This window comes from Cucurbita maxima, unplaced genomic scaffold (assembly GCF_002738345.1).
Source record: "Cucurbita maxima cultivar Rimu unplaced genomic scaffold, Cmax_1.0 Cma_Scf00622, whole genome shotgun sequence".
Taxonomy (NCBI): domain Eukaryota; kingdom Viridiplantae; phylum Streptophyta; class Magnoliopsida; order Cucurbitales; family Cucurbitaceae; genus Cucurbita; species Cucurbita maxima.
The window spans coordinates 1-8114 of record NW_019272638.1 but is presented as its reverse complement, the minus strand read 5'-3'; positions in this window follow the sequence as shown (position 1 = coordinate 8114).

Sequence of the window (8114 nt, the reverse complement as noted above, 5' to 3'; positions counted from 1 at the left end):
CGATTCGTCCCTCCCCACACAATAAACCAATTTATTTCTTTCAAGTGTCATGGAGGTTATAGGAAAAGTAATGATTCTACGTGTTAAGTGTTGATGATTGGACATGCTCCAATACAAGGCCATCTAAAATGAATGCGTGAGTTGGGGTGGTGTGGGTTTGGGTGTTAGTGAGAATGATGCAGGGTGGGTGGGAGCATGGCTTGGGCGGTCGTGTGCCCGCTAAGGCCTATGGTCGGCAATCATGGGGCGTCAGCGCTCGCCTCCACGTGCGTGTTCCAAGCCCCACGCCGCAGCAACGCCCCTATCACCCTTGCGCGCACATCATGCCCACCAACACCTACCCAACGCAAGCACAACAAACAAGTCCATGTTCACACCCTTGTCTACATGCCCACTCCAAAGGCACGCATGCTAGCCACAAAACCCTTTCATAGGTTAATCACTATGAAAAATCAAAGACATCCAAGACCCTTGGAGGTTAACTCGCACTCCCCTCACCCGCCACCGAACACCCTGCATACCCCTCGCGCACGCTCCCCCCGCAGTCACCCCGCGCGCTCACCTGGCACACCCCCGCACGCCCCCCCGCATTCCCCTGTGTGCTCACCACTCGTACACGTCAAGCCCCATCCTATGCTATGTGCAATACATGTCCTACCAACAGCATATCAAAAGTGTTGGATTTTACCTCCATAAAAAAAACATCACACCCAATGCCTATGAAGCGTGAGTACACATATAAAGCCTTGAAGGTTAGCCTCTATAACAATTCATCACACCGAACATCCGTGGAAAGTAAGATAAGCAAAAGAAAAAATAGTTAAATTTGACAGGTGTCACTCTTTTCTTAGTTCCAAACAAAAAAAAAAAAAAAAAAGTCATAACAATAAAAGCATTAAAAATAAACATTCACTTTTCACGGGAATTGGGTTTGATGAACATTCACTTCTCATTAAAAAAAGTCATTCACTTTTCACAATAAAATGAAGAGTTTTGATACTAGAGCAAGTACATTAGACCAAGACATCCACCATGACCTTGTTTTTACCACCATCACCCATTAATTGTGAAAGTACATGTGGAGTGGTCGGTTTGTTGTAATTTTTTTCTGGGAGCTAAGCAACATGAAAGAATGATTCCCACAAAATTTCATATTTTTTTGACAACTCTAGTTATTTTTTCTAATTTTCTATTATTTAATATTTAAAAATTCATTAAAAAAAAAAAAACTAGTTGGTTGAAAAATTATGAAACTTGATTTATAGATCCATTAGAATGTCCCATTAATGAATCAATCGAGTTCATGGAAAAAAACAATCTAAAACTTGAGATATTTGACCGTATGATGGCTCAGAAAATTCGTATCTAAGCCTGGCAGACAAAAAATGCCTCAAAATGTACTATATAGGGGGGTGACTAGTCTGCATGGGCTGGGCACGGGAGTACCCCCTATATCTTCCGCCACCCCCACGCCCCAAGCATTATGCGCTGCACATGGGCATATGCTTGGGTCGTCGAGGTGGTGGTTGGAGGTCGAGGGCGGTTGACGGTGGTGGTGCGGTGGCGGAACGCGCACGGAGGGGTAGTGTCGAAACGTGCCCGCGGGCTCGCCTGCCCCGCCCTTCCCCTCGCGTGCGCCCCGCCCGCTTGCCCCCGCACGTGCTCTCTCCCGCCCCGCTCCGCCCTCGTTCTCTAGCGCGCGCGTGCCCCCAGCCCCACCTCGCCAATGTGCTTCCGCGCGCGCATGCCCCCTTCCCCGCCAGCATTCTCCCGCGCGCCCCGTCCCAGCCCCGTCCGCATTCTGCTGTGCACGCGCCCGCGCCCGTGCCCCATCCATCACCCATTAATTGTGAAAGTACATGTGGAGTGATCGGTTTGTTGTAATTTTTTTCTAGGAGCTAAGAAACATGAAAACATGATTCCCACAAAATTTCAGATTTTTTTGACAACTCTAGCTATTTTTTCTAATTTCTTATTATTTAATATTTAAAAATTCATTAAAAAAAATTAGGTTGTTGAAAAATTATGAAACTTGATTTATAGATCCATTAGAATGTCCAATTCATGAATCAATCGAGTTCATGGAAAACAATATTCTAAAACTTGATATATTTGGCCGTATGACGACTCAGAAAAATCGTATCTAGGCCTGGCAGACCAAAAATACCTCAAAATGTACTATATAGGGGGTGACTAATCTGCATTGGCTGTGCACGGGGGTACCCCCTATATCTTGGGGTGTGGGGGTGGTGGTTGGCGAACGAGGGCGGTTGATGGCAGTTGTGCGGTGGCAAAACTTGCACAGTGAGGTAGTGTCGGGTGCGCCTTTGGGCGTGCAACATGAGCCTTGTTGAGAATGGAATGTTGCGATGTTGCCTTCTAACTTGGGCTGACTTGAGGATGGTTGATGGCTGGTACGATGATGAAACATGCAAGGTGGGGTGGAGTCGGGTGCCTTTGTGGTGATGCTCGGCCAGCCTTGGGCAAGCCCTATGTTTCGAAGGCGTGTGGTGCCAGAACATGTTCGGCTGGTTGGAATCGGGTGCCTTTGAGCGTGCGACATGAGCCTCGTTGAGCACGGAATGTTGCAATGTTGCGTTCTAACTGGGAATCTCTGGTGTTTGGACTGTGGATGGCTGCTGGTACGATGATGAAACATGCAAAGTGGGGTGGGGCTGGGTGCCTTCGGGCGTGCGGCATGATCCTCGTTGAGTGTGGGACGTTGTTGTGGTATGCCTCCCTTCCTTGGGCTAGCCCTATGTTTTGAAGGCTGTGTGGTGGCAGAACATGCTTGGTGGGGCGGTGTCAAATGACTTTGGGCGTGCGACATGAGACTTGTTGAGCATGGAATGTGGACTTCTAACTTGGGCTGACTTGAGGATGGTTGATGGTTGGTACGACGACAAAGCATGCAAGGTGGGGTGGAGTTGGGTGCCTTCGGGCGTCCAACATGAACCTCGTTGAGCGTGTGACGTTGTGGTGACGCCATTGAGCCATCCTTGGGCCAGCCCCATGTTTTGAAGGTGGTGTGTTGGCAGAACATGCCCGGGGTATAAGGTAGTTTACGTCACTTCAGAATTTGAGGATGTCCAGCACATGCGTTGTTGCAAAACCCCAAGAAATTAGAACGTCGTTCAAAATTATATCTATTCGTAGGATACCTCAAAGAGACGAAAGGTGGTTTGTTTTATGACCTTCAAGAAAATAGAGTGTTTGTATCAACAATTGCTACATTCTTAGAGGAAGACCACCTAAGAAATCATCAACCTCGCAGCAAACTAGTATTAAGTGAGATTTCTAAAGAATCTACTGATAAAACAACAAGAGTTGTTTATCAAGCTGGTTCTTCAACAAGAGTTGTTGATGAAGCTGACACTTCTAGTCAATCACATCCTTCTCAAGAGTTGAGAATGCCTTGACGTAGTGGGAGGGTTATAACTCAACCCGATCGTTACTTGGGTTTGGCAGAAACTCAAGTCATCATACCTGATGATGGCATTGAGGATCCATTGACCTATAAACAGGCAATGAATGATAAAGATAGAGATCAGTGGATTAAAGCCATGAATCTTAAAATGGAGTCAATGTACTTCAATTCAGTTTTGGAACTTGCAGATCAACCAGATGGGGTAAAACCTATTGGTTGGAAATGGATCTATAAGAGGAAACGAGACCAAACCGGTAAGGTACAGACCTTTAAAGCTCAACTAGTAGCAAAGGGTTATACCCAAAGAGAGGGGGTGGACTATGAAGAAACCTTCTCTCCTGTTGCTATGCTTAAATCGATTAGAATACTCTTGTCTATTGCCACATTTTATGATTATGAAATTTGACAAATAGATGTTAAGACAGCCTTTCTAAACGGAAATCTTGAAGAGAGTATCTATATGACTCAACTAGAGGGGTTCATTGAACAGGATGACGAGCAAAGGGTTTGCAAGCTTAAAAGATCCATTTATGGGTTGAAGCAAGCATCTCGATCCTGGAATATAAAGTTTGATACTGCGATCAAATCGTATGGTTTTAAACAGAATGTTGACGAACCTTGTGTTTATAAAAGAATAGTCAACTCTACAGTAGCTTTCCTGGTGTTGTACATTGACAATATCTTACTCATTGGAAATGATGTGGGATTTCTATCTGACATTAAGCATTGGCTAGCGACACAATTCCAAATGAAAGATTTGGGAGAGGCTCGGTTTGTTCGTGGAATCCAAATTGTTCAGAATCTTAAGAACAAATCACTAGCATTGTCTCAGGCATCGTACATCGACAAAATATTGATTCGATATAAGATGTAGGACTTCAAGAAATAATTATTATCTTTCAGGCATGAAGTTCATTTGTTGAAGGAACAAAGTCCTAAGAAACCTCAAGAAGTTGAGGATATGAGACACATTCCCTATGCATCAGCAGTCGGTAGTCTGATGTATGTCATGTTGTGTACCCGACCCAACGTATGCTATGCTATGGGAATTGTCAGCAGATATCAATCCAATCTGGGACGTGCTCATTGAAATGTCGTTAAGAATATCCTCAAGTATCTTAGGAGAACGAGGGACTATATGCTAATGTACGGTGCTAAGGATCTGATCTTTAGCACCGTACACTGACTCAAATTTTCAGACCGATGTAAATTCGAGGAAATCGACATCAGGGTCTGTCTTCACTCTGAACGGAGGAGCAATAATATGGAGAAGCATACAACAAGGTTGCATTGCTGATTCCACCATGGATGCGGAGTATGTTGCTGCTTGTGAAGCAGCGAAAGAATTTGTATGGCTTAGGAAGTTCTTAACTGATTTGGAAGTCGTTATAAATATGCTTCTTCTCGTCACTCTTTATTGTGATAACAGTGGAGCAGTTGCAAATTCAAAAGAACCAAGAAGCCATAAGTGAGGAAAACATATTGAGCGCAAATATCATCTCATAAGGGAGATTGTGCAACGAGGAGATGTGATCATCACACAAATAGCTTTAGAGAACAACATTGCTGATCCATTTACAAAACCCCTCACGGCTAAAGTTTTTGAATGGCACCTAGTGAGTCTAGGACTACGAGTTATGTAATCTAGGGCAAGTGGGAGAAAATGCATGAGTATGTGATGACCTAGTTTATGTATTTATGTCTTTCTCTCTGCTCAATGTTATAAAACCCCACTAGAGTTTTAGTCCAAGTGGGAGTTTGTTGGGTTTTATGTTCTAAAACTCATGGTTTGTAAACAAAAACATATTCTATTTTCAATAAAGTTATTATTGTTGTTTATTCAGTAAAGATTGTTATTGAATAAAGTGAACTTTATGATCATTAATCTAAATCCAATAAACTAAGAACACTCTGGCTATAGTATGATTACGTGAACTATATGTAGAGACATAAGAGTTGATCAAGTTCAAGTATATAGTCAAAATGATCTATAGTATAAGGATAAGGCTGAGTACCTTATTCTGGGGACACTATGGATGTGGCTCACTTTTGTATATGATATAAACAATGTGATCACATAAATTGTACATGTGGAGACATGTGAGTGGGGGCGTCCTATGCAATGAGTATTGCATAAGATCGGACCATGAGAAAAATCACTCTCACTTTATAATGTCGTTTACTGTTGAGACTGATTTTCTTTTCATTCGATGACCTAGGTAACTCGATCTTAACCCTGAGCTAACCATGAACTCCTATTTATTCGAAATTATCCTTAGATTTGCATGGGTGAGAGTGGCTCAAGTTCGCCGACTCAATAGGCCTCCCATTTCAGGGGTAAGACTGGGTAAATGACTGGGGACGTGGGGTGCAAGATGGAATTCACTCCTACCCACTTTTAGGGATAGAAGAGAGGTAGTTCTCTTAAGTACTGACTCCAGGTCTTGAACAAGGGGCCCCACCCTCTCATTGGCCAGAGAGGGATCCGGTTTACTAGTTGGACCACAAACCAGTTGTTCATTAGAGGATCAGTGAGACATAAGAAACAAGNAAATGACTGGGGACGTGGGGTGCAAGATGGAATTCACTCCTACTCACTTTTAGGGATAGAAGAGAGGTAGTTCCCTTAAGTACTGACTCCAGGTCTTGAACAAGGGGCCCCACCCTCTCATTGGCCTAAGAGGGATCCAGTTTACTGGTTGAACCACAAACCAGTTGTTCATTAGAGGATCAGCGAGACATAAGAAACAAGAAGTAACTTCAGGGGTAAAACGGTAAATTAGCCCAGCTCTAGTTATGAACAACATGTGAAGGATCGACTTACTAATTATGGTTATATCAAATGGACAGAAATATATCTATAGTGAGGGGAGTGCAACTACTAGGCTATAGTGGAATGTCTTAGTAGTTAACGAATGTTGGTTAACAAGGTTAATGAGTTTAACCGGTTAATCTTGGATCATTGGAGCCCATGATCTATAGGTCCATTAGGTCCCTCTGCTAGCTCATATCGGACTAAACCATAGAACAGTGTGACGAGTGAGTTCGAAGTGTTCGAATTCAAATTAGGGAGAATGCGCTACATATATATGATATATTTAACTGCATTTTTGTTTTATTTACGAATTAAACAAAAAGAGAGAATCAGAGATATTTAAATAAGATTTAAATATCTTAATCAAATATGTGTCGGAATTAATTGGGATTGACATTTGAATTAATATTAAATATTAATTAAATAGTTTAATTAATCATTTAATATTACTTTAATTTGTAATTAATAATTCAAATTGATTGTTGAATCAAAATGAAGAAAGTCAAAATCATGTTAGTGGAATTTTGAGGTGTCAAAATTTGGTTTAACCAAACTTGCATGCTTGCCAAATAAACCTCACAAATTTGAGTGGAATTTTAAGTGTCAAAATTTGGTTAACTCAAGCATGCATGCTTGCCACATAATCCCAAACATTTGAGTGGAATTTTGAGGGTCAAAATTTGGTGATCTCAAATTTGCATGAACATACAAACATGACTCTATAAATAGAGTGATCATAATACATGAAACTTCTTCTTGTTGGTGAAAAACCTTGAGAAAAACCTCTCACAAACACTCTCTTCATATATACAAAATCCCTCCCAAGTTTAGTCACTCTCCAGATTCCACAATCCCGTTCTAAGACCGAAGGATAGTGGAGAAGACACTAGTGGTGGTTCGAAACCGGTTCGTGAGGAAAAAGGAATTTGAACTACAAAAGGTTAGTATTCAAACTCATTAAGTTTTAATACTTATGAACATTCTAGTTATTTCTATAATTGATGTTCTAAAAGTGCCTAACCCGCGCATGGCCCGTCACCCGCGAATGGCCCGTCACACGCATACGGCCCGAGACCTGCGAGCGATCCGATAACTCGCACCTCGACCCGAGACCCCTGCACACGCGTCGCTCTCTAATTTAACGTGAATGTATGCCATGTATGCTGCTTAGTTTGATGTGATATGTTATGCATGTGACGATATGTGGTTCGTGAATGATTATGGCATGATTGTATGGAATATGTGAATGTAAACAGCATGAATTGTTTGGAATCATAACCCCGATAGGAATATGTATGAAATGTGAATTGAAAATGAGAATGACATGAAGTATGGAACGTGACAGGGGGTTATGATCATTAATGATAAACGTAGAAGTAGGAGGGACCTCATGCATTATGTGTGTTCATGCATCTAGGGGGATACCCTTATCCCATAACGATCGTTGTCCTGCCATTGGATGTACGCATCCTTACCCTTGTGATGGGATAGGGGTATCCCCCAAATGCATGAACACAACCATCAAATTTTTAGGTTGGGTTAGATTCTCGTGTTTATTTGTTAAAATTTAATTCATAAAGAAAACTATTTATTTATTTTCAAATATTTAATTAAGTTTTACAACTTAGTTTCAATATATATTTCTTAAAATAACTGTTAAAAATAATTAGGAGGGTTTAAGAATAAACAATAAAAAGATAATTACAAATTAAATATATATATTGAATTAAATTTTAAAACGGTTGAGTTCCCAATTTGTAGAGAGATCTGGTGAAAGAAACAAATATGAGATGAGTGTAAACAGTTTTTTTTTTTCTTTTCTAAAAATTATTAAATGATTTCTTTAAAAAAATAAAAAATTAAATGATTAAG